Source organism: Lynx canadensis, chromosome X (genome assembly GCF_007474595.2).
Source record: "Lynx canadensis isolate LIC74 chromosome X, mLynCan4.pri.v2, whole genome shotgun sequence".
NCBI lineage: Eukaryota > Metazoa > Chordata > Mammalia > Carnivora > Felidae > Lynx > Lynx canadensis.
The window spans coordinates 5,547,261-5,560,659 of record NC_044321.2 but is presented as its reverse complement, the minus strand read 5'-3'; positions in this window follow the sequence as shown (position 1 = coordinate 5,560,659).

Sequence of the window (13,399 nt, the reverse complement as noted above, 5' to 3'; positions counted from 1 at the left end):
TTCTCTCTCTCTCTCAAAAATACATAAAATTTTAAAAAGAGAGAGAAATGAATACTTCTGTCTGAAGTTTAAATAGACAGAAGAAGAGTGAAGAAAACTTCCTTAATCTACAATCTTAATAAATGGTATGTGACTGCAAAACCTTTGCATTCCTGGGATGTCTGGGTGGCTCAGTCCATTAGGCATCAGACTTCGGCTCAGGTCATGATCTCATGGTTCATGAGTTTAAGCCCTGCATTGGGCTCTGTGCTGATGGCTCAGACTCTGGAGCCTCCTTCAGATTCTGTGTCTTTTATTTGTCTCTCTCTCAAATATAAATAAACATTACAAATAAAAGCCTTTGCATTCTCAATACACTTCTTTAACAAAAATTTTAGAACCAAATTTCCTTGTTTATTTAGTATGCAACAAGTATTATCAGGCACCAGCTGCGTGCTTGGTTCCGTTGTAGGTATAGGTGACAGAGAGACAAAGTTCCTTTTTCATATGATAGTATGTGTCTTGGGGCTGAATGGAGCATATATGGGGGAGAGTGCTTTGGGGGTTAGGGGGTGATACCTGGAGCTCTCTGGGCCCTGTTATATCATGGCCACCAGTAATTTCTTGTCTGGCTGCTGGTATTCCCAGCCCCATCTGACTCATTCTAAATTGATCTCCCTCAGTATTCATCTATTTTTGTTGCAAACACTTGACTTTATACCTTTATTTTTTTTTAACCACTTCATACTTTTATTTCCCCTGCCAATTACAGATTTTACTGTTGGTGTATTAACTTTATCTGCCCTGTCCACTTTCTTTTAAGGACAGGATCCTACCTTCTTTTTGGAATTTCTCCCCAACGCCACATGGAAAGCATTGAAATACACAGGGTCTGACACATATCACTGCAGGAGGCATGTGGCCCAGACCTGGCATTAATGGAGCTTGTCACACTGGTCATAGCCAATAGTTCATGGCTGGCAGTATAATCCTGACCAAGCCCATCAGAAGTCTCTTCTTTCTATCGAAAGAGTAAGAAAATTGCAGGTGTCTTTGGGTTGAGTGCTGGAAATATTTGTTAAGATCTCTCCCAACTGCTCGAGAGAAATCTGAGTAAGCTAGGAGGAATGAGGACAGAACAGTTCAATATGTCCTAGAGAGAACAACCACACTACACTCGAAATACTCTATTCTGCACCCATAGCACCTATTTTTGTCCTGTAAAGCCTGCCTCATTTTTATAACCCTTAGCAATATCTGAAATTGTACTATTGGTTTTCTCCTTCTTTATTGACCTTTTTCTCCCTCTGGAATGGAAGCCCTATGACATCAGGGATCTCGTTCTATTTTCTTTCTTTCTCCGCTTAACCTTGAAACCTAAAACCGTGTGTCATTATTTACAAGAACTCAGGATATTTTTAAGGAAGGAAAGAAGGAATTCTTGAGCCAGTTCCATGATGTTTCCATACTTTATTATTGTAATATTAAAAGTAGATTTACTTTACGATATCATAGGTTAAGTCTACCCTCATTCATTGCTGCTGGGAATGTACAATGATACAATCAATTTGGACAACTGCCAGTTTCTAATAAAATTAATACATTTCCACGGGACCCAGAAATTCCACTTGTGAGTGTATAGTCCAAAGAAAGGAGTGCTCATGTCTGCAAAAAGATTTATGAAAGATGTTCTTAATGGCTTCATTAATAATAGCCTCAAGTTGGAAAAGTCCCAAATGTCCATCAATAAGAGAATTTATAAACACTTTCTGGGATATTCATTTAACGGAATACCACTCAGCCATAAGAACAAACTACAGAGTGGGGCCCCTGGGTGGCTCAGTCAGTTAAGCATCTGACTTCAGCTCAGGTCATGATCTCACAGTTTATGGGTGAGCCCCGCGTCAGGCTCTGTGCTGACAGCTCAGAGCCTGGAGCCTGCTTCGGCTTCTGTTTCTCCCTCGCTCTGTGTCCCTCCCCTGCTTGCTTGCTCTCTCTCTCTCTTTCAAAAATAAATAAAAACATTAAAGAAATTATTTTTTTAAAAAAAGAACAAACTATAGAGAAGCTTAACAACACAGGTGAATCTCTAAGTCATTATATGGAACTCAAAAACCCAGACACAAAGATGACATACTGTATGATTCCATTTACGTGGATTTCAGGAGTGGGCAGATAAAGGTCAGAGAAGGTGAACTCCTGGGGGTGGAGGGCAGGGTAGGGCAGTAACAGAGGGGCAGGAAGAAACTTTCTAAAAGATCAAAACGTTCAAATTGATTTGGGTGGTGGTTAAATGGTTATTTATAAATGTAAAGAGCCATGAAACTCCAGAAAATTAAGATTGGCATTTTACTGCATTGAAATTGTTCCTCAATATGTAAAGCACAGTGAGGGAGAAATGAAGATGTGTCACATGTATTCCACGTCCCCAGAGGCAGAAATCAGCTCTAGACTAGACTCTTTAACTGAGCTGATTAGAGAGAAACCTTAGCCATGGTGGCTTTTCTGTGAAGCCTCCCTCTTCTCCATCATGGGCAAAACTTAAGACTGTGCTATTAGAATCAACTCACAGGGCATTCTTAGCCTTGTTGAGACACCATTCCTTCTAAAGCCTCAAAATCTTCTCTGCAAAGTAGTGAATATTTAGATATCAGGTGCCAAGTGATTTAAACACATAAGCTCCAATTCTCGGAACATCCCTGACTGTTGAAGTGATTCGTTCCATTTTCTATATGTGCAATTTTTAAGGAAATACTTGCCTTAAATGATCCAGCTAAAAGGAAAGAATGCCATATTCCAATGCGTGAGGCTTTACCCCCAGTTCCAGAGAGAGCACATCCATTTTAATGCAGAGTCCACAAAACAAGACATGCCTACTCCATAGAATGATTTGTGGGAATGATACATCTATGGCATGCTGTAGGAACTCTGAGGCATGGGGGCACCAGGAGAAAGGGAATTCACTTTACACTCTTGTCTAGGGGAGACATGCTCTAGACTCTGGATTTTCCTTTGTCCAGTTTTGGTTATCAAATATTTATGTATGAACTGGTCAAATGGAAGGAGACATCTAAAGCAGATGCCTCAACTGTTCAACACTTGTTACTCCCATGTGGATAAGCGTCCTCCCTCATTAGGACAGGTTATAGTAACAGTCATTCTTTTTTATTTTTTTTTATAAAATTTTTTTAACATTTATTTATTTTTGAGACAGAGAGAGACAGAGCATGAACGGGGGAGGGTCAGAGAGAGAGGGAGTCACAGAATCGGAAGCAGGCTCCAGGCTCTGGCCATCATCAGCCCAGAGCCTGACGCGGGGCTCGAACTCACGGACCGTGAGATCATGACCTGAGCTGAAGTCGGACGCTTAACCGACTGAGCCACCCAGGCGCCCCAACAGTCATTCTTTTTTAATTATTATGATTGTGGTAAAATATATATCAAATAAAATGCAGTTAATTGATTCTTGAACAACACGAATTTGAACTTCATGAATCCACTCAAAGAATTTTTCAATAAATATGGTACAGTTCTGTAACTGTATTTTCTCTTCCTTACAATTTTCTTAATAACATCTCCTTTAGCTTACTGTATTATAAGAGTACACTATATAATACATATAACATAAAAAATATGTATTGGGGCGCCTGGGTGGCTTGGTCGGTTAAGCGTCCGACTTCGGCTCGGGTCATGATCTCACAGTCCGTGAGTTCGAGCCCCGCGTCGGGCTCTGTGCTGACAGCTCAGAGCCTGGAGCCTGTTTCAGATTCTGTGTCTCCCTCTTTCTATGCTCCTCCCCTGTTCATGCTCTGTCTCTCTCTGTCTCAAAAATAAATAAACGTTAAAAAAATTTTTAAAAAATATGTATTAATCGACTTCATCTTATCATTAAAGCTTCTGGTCAACAGTAGGCTATTGGTAGTTGAGTTTGGAGGGAGTCAAGTTATACTCAGAGTTTTGACTGCACAGAGGGTCATTGCCCCTAACACCTGCATCATTCAAGCGTCAACTGTATACCATTTTAAACATTTTGAAGGGCACAGTTCCATGCTGTTAATTCTATTCACCTTGTTATTCAGCTTTCACTGCTGTTTCTAAAACTTTTGCATCACCTCGCACAGAAACTGTACCATTAAGTAATAATTTCCCCTTGCCCAGCTCCTAATAACCTCTAATCTACTTCCTGTCTCTGTGAAAACCAACAGCTATTTTTAAAGTGATTTATGGGAGTTACTAATTTCTTAGTAGGAAAGGTTTACTTTAATGCCTTTGGTTAAAGATGCTAAAATTAGGGTCTTACTGGCCCCCTCTCTGTCACCATAGACATTTTGACAAATACCTGAATGACTATGTCATAAAACACTAACATTTCCAGGAGAGAAAATGACATTTTTTTCTTCTCTTAAAAGGTTGTTATTTCACCAGTAGAGAAACACTGCTCTATCATGGGTGTATGTAAGTGATTGAGTGAGTTGTGTGAGTGTGTGTGCCTCCGTTATAGGTATACATGGCAGAAGGAGTTATCTTTGGTTTAGATCTCCGGGATATTATGGTAAAATTAATTAGTAGAAAATGATGTGGGAAACAAAGGCAGAAGGAAATGGCAGATAAAATTAAATTTCCTTAGAACCTGCAGCCCATTGACAAATACTTGAAACAGGCAGAGTAAAACATTTCTCCAGAAACTCTGTACTGTCTTAATGCTAATGCTTTGCTAGAGGGGAAAACAACCCTAGCTTGACAATATATAGACCTCCAGTATCCTGGGAATCTTCTTTAGCATATGAAAATCTCACTGGAAACTTCCCCTGGACTTTACCTCCTCCAGCCCCATAGTATATAATGAGTCTCTCCTCATGGTCCTGGGGCAGCTCTTCCTGCCCATGGGTCCTGTCCCCGTGCTTTAACAAAATCACCTTTTTGCACCAAAGACGTCTCGAGAATTCTTTCTTGGCCGTCAGCTCCAGACCTTGTGAACCCCACTATCACCGCAAAAACCTCACCAGAAAATTTAGTGGGAAAAAATTTCTTTGCCAAATTCTAACATTACAAATAATTATGGACAATGAGATACCTACCAATCGTTGGTACTAAGCTATAAATTGTTAGGTAACCAGGCTGGAATGCTGGCGGAAAAACCAAGCAGCACTTGGAGATCTCGGTGGATCGGAGATTTATTTAACACCGGCAGGCTCAGAGGAGATGGTTTCTCCTAAGATCTGAGCACCGAATGCAAGTGGGGAGGGTAATTTATAGTTGTCAGCTTCCATATCTGTGGGGGGTTTCTCGCACACAGCAAACAAAGGAAGAAGAACCCAGAGGAGGGGTCTCTAAGCTAGAGACTAGAGTTTGTTTTAGTCCTGTCGGTCATCTTTGGTGCAGTATTTTATTCATTTCTCTAACATTCCTCCCTTTGATGCCTTTAAAAAAAACTTTTAGTAGGCATCACCTTTCAGTTTCACAGGTTGGTACTCTTGGAAGGCTAAGATACGTGCAGGAGTTTGGCGAGCAACATTGTTTTCAATAAAGCGTACCACGGCATTCAGTATACAGGGGCCAATGGATGCAAGTAAAATTATGGAGAAGGGCAGGAAGCCAGGATGCCCAATCCGTGAATTCCCATCCTTTCCATTGATTGATACTTTCCTGTTGTCTATGTTGAATTCTTTCCTTGAGTTCCTTAACCTTAGTTGTAACTATTCCTGACTGGTTTACAAAATAGCAACATTCCTCCCCCCAAAAGATGTGAGTCTCTCCTTTTTCTGAAGTGAGGAGGTCGAGGACTCGCCTATTTTGGAGGGTCACTGCTGCCAGAGTTTATTTGGCTTTGTAAGGTTACTAGAGAACCTGCCACCCGTTCCATGTCTTCATTTAGCTCTTGAGATAGTCTATGATATAGTCCTGCAGATGAACCTACGCCCCCTATTCTGGTTCCTATTCCTGTTGCAATTCCTGCTCCTATCAGAACGGGTAGCAGGATTACCCGTTTAGCCCGGGACTTGGGGCTAAATGCTTGTTAGGAACTGATCTTCAGTGTATACGGATATCTCTGGGGTTAGGAAGACGGAATATCATATCTGAATCCAGTTGGCCTCTAAGCATCAGCAGGACGAATTAGAACATAGATAGAACACCCCAGGGGTGGAACATGGGTTGTATTCCTCTTTAAGGTTATATTTCTTCCACATAGAGAGGTACCGTTCAAACCTTCAGGAACTGTACAGGTTAGATTGTCGGCATTTGTGAGATGGACCCCAGTGGCCAGGGGTCCAATTAAGACAGAGGCGTTGGTTTTGAGATTTTCAGGAGCTTCCAGGTCAAAGGGATGGGAGTGGCTAAGTAATCCCTCCAGCTGAAGGGCAAGCACATCCACCAGGTTTGCGTGTAAATATCTATTTTATGGAGGATTTGTAGAGTAGTGTTGGCCCAACGCTGGAGTGGGGAATTGGTAAGCACCTGATTGAGGGCTGAAAGGTTCAAACCCTAGTAGGCTGCTGGAAGAGCGGTCACCTTTATGGCTTGTATTACCCTATCCTGGGTATCCTTTATAACTTTTTGAAGGGCCCTGTAGTGCACCCCTCCCCTGTTTGAGATCCCCCATTGAGGAAGGTAAGTGTAGCAAGCTCGCTTCCCTCTCTGGAGGCCCTTGTTGTGACATGGGTTACTGGCATTTTGGATTATCTCCTCAGTCCAACACTTAGTCCTTGGGGAACCCTGCAGCTGACAGAGAGTGGGTGTTTTCCCCTTGTAGCACTCTTTGTGGAGGGAGGTGAAGGCACTGAATGCCCTTGACCCCCCTTATTGTCATATAACAATCCTGGGGGCAAAGTGGGTAAGCGGCAGTTGTGAGGGTGAGATGGGTTATCATCATATCCAGGCAATACTTGATAACCCTGCCATCCAGAGGAGGTATGTGAGACCCAGCATGCATCTTTTGTCCCATGTCCAGCTTGTTGGTGCAGTCTCTATCAGCCCACCAGTGAGAAGTAAGACCAGGGTGATGACACCAGTAAGGGGCAAGAGCTGGCAGAGTTGCATCCAAACCCCTGAGCTAGGTTCACGTGTTTGTTCTTGAAGCTTCTGCTGTGCACAGGCCAGCCAGCTTCCGGGGTGTGGCTGGAGCAGGGCTGGAGGTCTCAGGGGCCAGTGTCCCTTTTGAGGGGGTCAGTTTAAGCGGGTTGTCTGGATCTGGATCATTTCGCCAGGTTGTAGGTTCTTGTGAGTTGGCCTTCTTAACTCTGAAGTGATGGACCCATGGAGTGACACCTGAAACTTTAATGGCTGTAGGAGTTGTTAGAATAACAGTATAAGGCCCAGTCCACCGTGGTTTAAGAGGTTCCCTCTTCCAGTCTTTGACCCACACAGAGTCTCCTGGCTGAAAGGGGTGAATGAGGATCCCTCAAGAAATAGGGGCCCTCTCTATGGTGTATCTTTGTAACTTGTTTAGGACTGCCCCCAAGGTCTGGAGCTGTTCTCTTATTCCCTTGTCTCCAATCTGGTGTAGGTCTCCTGGGAGTTTTCCTAAACATGTGGGGGGGGGGTCGCCCATATAATAACTCAAAAGGGGAGACTCCCAATGCCCTAGGTGTGCATCTGGCATGCAGGAGGGCCAGCAGTAGTCAATATGGCCATGGGAGATTAGTCTCTTGGTGGAACTTAGCCAGGGTTTCCTTGAGGGTGCGATTCACCCTCTGTACTTTCCCTGAGCTCTGGGGTAGGTAAGCAGTGTGCAGTTTCCAGGTAATGTTGGGGGATTCTGTCAGGGTTTGTATAACGTCTGCCACAAATGCAGGCCCGTTATCACTGTGTATGGTTAAGGGTAAACCCAACAGAGGAACAATCTCCTGTACAAGAACTTTGGACACCTCACAACTTCGTTCCATTCTGGTCGGGAATGCTCCGACCCATCCCGAGTATGTGCAGATTATTACAAGAAGGTACCTAAACCCTTTATTTGGTTGTATGTTGGTAAAGTCCACCCCTAAGTCTTTGAAAGGGGTGGCCCCCATCCTTTGTGAGCCAGGCAGCGGCCGTGGGACAGACCAAGCATTGTTCTTGGCACACGTTACACATTGTTTGTTGACAGCTTGGCGTAATGCCGGCAGCTGGCTGATATAGTAGTTCTTTTTGAAGAGGGCCTCTAGTGCCGTGTTCCCTAGGTGCGTGAGGTGGTGTTTTCCTTCACTGGGTGTTTTCCCATAGACAATGGGACAAAACCCACCATCCCTCTTTGCTTAGTGTGCCCTCTTCTGTCGAGGCCCAACTTCTTTCTTCACTTGTGTACATGGGTGGGGAGGCTTCCTTCTGGGGCGCAAGAGTCAGAGTGTAGGTAGGAGCTTCACCTGGGTCACCTCAGGCAGCCACTCTGGCTGTTTAGTCGGCCAGGTGATTTCCTTGAGTTATGGGGTCATCTCATTTCTGAGGTCCCTTACAGTGTAGGATAGCTACCTTGTCTGGTAGCCATATGGTCTCAAGAAGCTTTAGTATTTCTTCCTCGTTTTTGATAGTTTTCCCTGCAGCAGTAAGGAGGCCTCTTTCTTTATAGGTGGCCCCGTGTACACGCACAGTAGCAAAGGCATACCAGGAATCAGTGTAGATGTTAACTCGTTTACCTTTGCTAAGGATGAGGGCTCAGGTTAAGGCGTACAGTTCAGCCCGTTGTGCCGACCATCCTTCTGACAAGGCCTTGGCTTCCCGAACTTCCGTGGTTGTGATTACTGCATACCCTGCTCTTTGGCTGCATTCCTGTAAATAGCTGCTCCCATCACTGAACAGGATGATCTCTGGGCTTGTTATACCCTGGTCTTGGAGGTCCGGGGAGCTGGCATAGACTTCATCCACTACTCCAGAACAGTCATGGTCGGGTTCTCCCTCTTCCGTGGGAAGGAAGGTGGCCAGGTTTAGTGTTCTTATACTGTTTCGAGAGTGAGCCTTGGGTTCTCATAGAGAAGGCCTTGGGATTGTGTCAGCTGAGAAATGGAGAGGAAACGATATCCTTGGGTGCTTGTGAGCCACACGACCGTGTGTCGGACCTTAACATTAAGCGTTTGTCCCAGTGTGAGTTTGTCTGCCTCCTTGATGAGCAGGACTGTGGCTCTGAGCTCTGAGGCACGGGGGCCATCCTGCAGCCACAGGATCAAGTTTTTTTGACAGTCAGGCCACTGGCTATTGCCAAGGCCCCATGCTCTGAGTGAGCACTCCAAGGGCTATTTTGTCCTTTTCATGTATGAAGAGGTTAAAGGGCCTTTCTGTGTCGGGCAAGCCCAGGGCTGGGGCTCGTCCCAGAGCCAACTTTATTTCTGTGAAAGCAGCCCTTGCCTCATCAGTTCATGCAAGGGGCTCCAGGTTTGGCCCTCCCAACAAACAGGTCATAGAGGGACCTCACTATGGCTGAGAATCTGAGAATTCCCAATGCGACAGAACCCTCTGGCCCCTAAAAATTCACACAAGCCTCGTTTTGTTTGGGGCTGTGGCAGTGTGGTGCCACACTTTCTTCTTTTCTGGTCCTCGTTCTCTTTTTCCTTTTGTGAGGAGGGAGCCTAAGTATTGGACCTGCTGCTGACAAACCTGTGCCTTTCTCCAAGAGGCCTGATACCCCAAGTAGGATAAGAGCTGTAGGAGGGCCTCTGTACCTTTCATACAGTCTTCTTGGGTGTCACTGGAAAGGAGGAGGTCTTCTACATATTGGAGGAGGACACACCCTGTGGTTTCCCTCGGAAAGTCAGCGAGGTCTGAACCTAGTGCTTCCCCAAAAGAGTGGGCGAGTTCTTGAAACCTTGGGAAAGTAGTGTCCAGGTCAGCTGCATCTGGCGATCTGTAACGGGCTCAGCCCATTCAAAGGCAAACAATGATTGACTTCGCGGAGCCAGGCAGAGGCAGAAGAAAGCATCCTTTATGTCAAAGCATGTAACCCATCTGGCTGACCCCGGAAATTGGCTGAGGAGAGTATACTGAGGTTCAGAATGACTGGGTGTAAGGAAACAGTCTCTTTGTTAATGCCCCTCAAATCCTGTGCTGGTTGGTATCCTCCTCCTGGCTTCTTGACTGGCAAGAGTGGGGTATTCCAAGCCGTTTGGCACTCAATTAGAATACTTCTTTCTCTGAGCTTGGTCAGGTGCTCTTGTATGCCCATTCTAGCCTCTAGTGGAAGGGAGTACTGCCTTTGTCTCTGAGGTTGGGCTTCAGGGATCAGGTCAACAAGGATGGGGGCCCGACTCCAAGCTAGGTCAACAATGATGGGGGCCCAACTCCAAGCTAGGTCAACAATGATGGGGGCCCAACTCCAAGCTAGGTCAACAATGATGGGGGCCCAACTCCAAGCTAGTCCAGGTGAGTTATCTTCAGCCCATACAGAGGGGAATGTAAGCCTGAATTCTGAGGGGCTACAGGATAGGGCCTGGGCACAGAATAGTCTCCACTTTTCTTCCCTTGGCAGGGTAATCGTCAAGACCAGGGTTTCCTTCTGCCTTGGGTTTAATTGGAGGCTAGTGTGTCCAGTAAGTTCAAAAGTTATCTGGGCCCCAAGTTTGGAGAGTAGATCCCGGCCCAGAAATCAGGCAGTCAGGTAAGTAGAGGAACTCATGCCGGACCTTGTGACCCCCAGGTTCACATTGTCGAGCTTGACAGAAGGTCTGTTGCATCACCCGTGTCCCAGTAGCCCCAAGTATGGTTGCCGTCTTTCGGCTTAAGGGCGCCACTGGGGAAGTAACGACAGAGTATTCAGCCCCAGTGTCAAACATGAAAGTTATCGTTTGGCTCCCTACCTTCATTTCGACTGTGGGCTCATGGGAGCCATGAGTGAAAGAGCCCAGTCCCCCTCAGTCCGATTCTACCCTGGCCAGACCAACCGAGGTTCTCTCCTTGAGGTTCCTCCAGACATCGGCTGGGTTTGGAGGACCCCTTCCGATTCAGACATTCATTCTTCCAGTGTCCCTTCTCTTTGCGGTATGCACATTGGTCCTTTGCTAAGGGGTCTCTGGGCTTCCCCCCTTTTGGTGGTTGGGGTCTTCCCGTCTTTGCAGCATCTGTTTTTATTAGTGCTGCTGTGAGAAGGGTGGGCTTCTTTTTTAGTCTTCTCTCTGCTTCTCTTTTGGCTGTGACTCCTCTGTTATGAAAACTTTATTGGTGTCCTCTAACAGCTGAGTGATATTCATCCGGCAAAGCCCTCCAACTTCTGGAGTTTTCTTCTGATATCTGGGGCAGCCTGTGCCACAAAAGAGGTATTTACCATTTGTTGACTTTCTGGTGCCTCGGGGTCAAACGGGGCGTATACACAGTATGCTTCACATAATATTTCATAGTAGTCTCCGGGAGACTCCTCAGGGTGCTTTGTGGCTGACGATATTTTAGTCATGTTCATGGGCTTTTTGGCTCCACCTCAGATTCCCCGAAGGAGGGCTTCCTGGTATCATCAGATGTGGGCTTTTCCTTCTTCTGTGGCGAAATCCCATGTTGGGTATTCTTCAGGAGTGGCAGCTTGAGCCCAGACAGTAGGGTCATTGATCCCCGGAGGTGTGTGATCTTCTAGATACTGTCATGTTTCTGTCATTCTTCTTCTTCTTTCTTGTGAATTAAAGTATGGAGTAACTGTTGACAATCTTCCCAAGTTGGCCGGTGGGTCTGGAAGAGGGACTCCATCAAGTCGACCATTGCTTGTGGCTTTTCGGAGTATGGTGGAGTGTTGTGTTTCCAATTGAGGAGGTCGGTTGTAGAGCAAGGTAGATAACACATCATGGAATGGCTGGACTGGACTGGTCCATCCTCATTCTGTCTTTCATGCTCTCTCGTCTCCTTAACGTGCATGCGGAGAGTTTTAGGTCTGGGTCTGAGGCGCAGTCTGGCTGCTGGCCCATGTTGGGGTGGGTTATCTGGGTCTGAGAGCGGCGGGGAGATGGGCGGCACTGACTGCAGTGGCAGCTGCACTGACCCTGGCTGTGGCAGGGACAGATGGGGGAGGAGTCTCAAGCTGAGGGGGAGGGGCTGTGGCAGAGAGACAGATTGGGGAGGACTCTCAAGTTCAGGGGGAGGGGAAGGGAGCTTGACAAGTTATAAGGAGGTAGAAAGACAATATCATCCTCTGCATCTCCTTTAAATATGAGAGTAGCGGTGGGTCACTTCTTTGGTTCCTTGGGTGAGTCTCCGGATAAGGCGGCTAAAACCTTTGCCTGGCTCTGCTTGCTATGGATGAATTGCACCCAAGGCAGAGGATTTTGGGCAATTTCAAGCCAGGAGTCGATGTATGGAAATTGATCAGGGTGGCCTGTGTTCCCAGTGACTATTAACCAAACCCACTGCACTAGTTGAGCATCTAATGTCCCTTCTGAGGGCCATCCTACATTGAATATGGGCCATTCTAGTTCACAAAATGTCCTTCACTTCCTGCGTGTCATTTTCACCCCATAATCACCTGAAAATCCCTTTTTAAAATTTTTGAGCATGACCTCTAAAATCATAGGCTTACTCTGTTTTGATCCCATTATTAATTTCTTTCTCATGTTTGGTGTCACGAAGACAGACAAAGGGAGGATATACCGTCAGATGAGAGGACTATTCAGATATTCCTCTGGTCATGTTCCCGAGGCAAAGTTTAGGTGAGGTTTGGCCGTAGTGGACTCAACTTTGTGACTTGTGATCAGAATCTGATCTGATGTCACCCTAGACCTTATATTCTCACCACGACACAGGAGAGCCCATTCAGACTCTGTAGACTTTTGGGGACCTTAAGGATACCTGTCCATGGAGCCACAAACTCAAACTCGACTGGCAAACCTGGTCTAGCCGCACATTCACACACACACACACACACACACACACACACACACACAGCAGAGTCTATTACATTCCCTCCTGCAAAACTTTCTACCTGTGAGACCTATTAAGTCCTCCGGGGATTGATCAGGTCCCCCTTCCACCCTTTTGGGTGGGCCTGACTACTTTGGGGCCCTGGCCTTACCAGTTCCGATGTCGGGTCCGGGTCCTCACTTACCAGGTCTCTTTGAGTCTGGCGGGAATGACGGAGTGGGGCTGGCCTGAGGCAACTGAGGAGACTGCTGAAATTCAGGCAGGGCACGCCTTCTCCCTTGCAATCCCTCACTCCGTCACCACCTCGCCTTTCTCCCAAACCCGGTGGCAACAATGGGCCAGTGCATTTGGTTGGGTTTCCTGGTCAGGGAACCAAGTATGTTACAGAACCAGGCTGGAACACTGGTGGAAAACCCAAGTGGCACTCAGATATCTTGGTGGATTGGAGATTTATTTAACACCGGCGGGCTCAGAGGAGACCATTTCTCCTAAGATCTGAGCACCGAATACAAGTGGGGAGGGTAATTTGTAGTTGTTAGCTCCATATCTGTGGGGGTTTTCATGTCCGCAGCGAACAAAGGAAGAAGAACCTGGAGGAGGGGTCTCTAAGCCAGAGACC